Below are 1,485 nucleotides of genomic sequence, written 5' to 3'. Positions count from 1 at the left end.
AATTATCATATTTGCTCTTATCATTATTCTGATTTATTATTATCATCATTATCGTATTTGCTCTTATCATCATTATCATTATCTTTTCTAACATTGTCATCATCTTTGTCATCATCATTATCCTTACATTTGCTTTTATTATCATTACTTATTATTATCGGGGTTATCATTATTATAATCCTTATTACTAAAATTATTATTATATATTTTGTTATCATTTTAATCATTATTATCATTATTATTACTATCATCACTTTTTTTTACTATCATCGATTTTTATTACTCTCATCATTATTATTATCATCATTATTAGTATCATTATTGTTATTATTATTTTTGATATTATGATTGTTATTATCATTATTGTTATCGTTATCATACTCATTATTATTATTATTATTATTATTATTATTATTATTATTATTATCATTATTATTATTATTATTATTATTATTATTATTATCATTATTATCATTATCACGATCTTTAATTGTAGTAATAGCATTTCCATTATCATTATGATTATCATTATCATTATTGCAATTACCATTACCATTTCTATTATTATCATTATCATTGTTGTTGTTGCTATTATCATTATCATTATCATTATCATAGTTATTATCATTATTATTATTATTATTATTATTGTTGTTGTTGTTATTGTTATTATTATTATTATTATTATTATTTTCATTATTATCATTATCATTTGTACTGCTGCTACTAGTACTACTACTACTACTATCATTATTATCATTATTTTCATATATCATCATTTTTAGTAGCACAAGAATTATCACTATTACTAATACAGATATCATTAGTATCATCATTTCATTATTAATATTATCTTTGCCATTATGATTACCATTATTATCATTGTCATTATTATAATAATCATTATCCTTAATGTTATTATTATTATCACATCACCTTCATCATCATCATTATCATTACCGCTAAAGTAATGATAATACTGATAAAAAGCTATTGTTATTACTGTTAATGTTTTGTTTTTGATGTTATATCCGTGTCACTGAAGAATAGCCTTGTCAGTATCACTTCCATAATTATCATTACTGATAATTACTGTCATTATTACCATCATATTGCTACTCCAATTATGTTTTTTTTTTTTTTTTTTTTTTTTTTTTTATTTGCTTTTTTTTTTTTTTTAAGCAGCGCTCAAAATTATTCAGCCGGTTTGTTAAAATTGTGCCAGCTCCGACCCAATGAATTTTCTTACATACAGATGCAGAAATAAAGGCATATCTATATATCTAATAGATATAGATTTAACCAACTATTTTCCAGGTTGATATGCATGTCTAGACTGATAAATATGCATTTAATTCTTTATTTATGCATGTCAGGTATACGAATATTCTTTGGGTCGGGCCTTGCACAAATCTAACAAACCGGCTGATTGAATTGATTTTTTTTTTTTTTTCAAAGTCAATAACTGACGATTGTCTCTGGCTT

The sequence above is a fragment of the Penaeus vannamei genome, chromosome 4 (genome assembly GCF_042767895.1).
Source record: "Penaeus vannamei isolate JL-2024 chromosome 4, ASM4276789v1, whole genome shotgun sequence".
NCBI classification, from domain to species: Eukaryota; Metazoa; Arthropoda; class Malacostraca; order Decapoda; family Penaeidae; genus Penaeus; species Penaeus vannamei.
Note: the sequence above shows the minus strand (reverse complement) of the source record.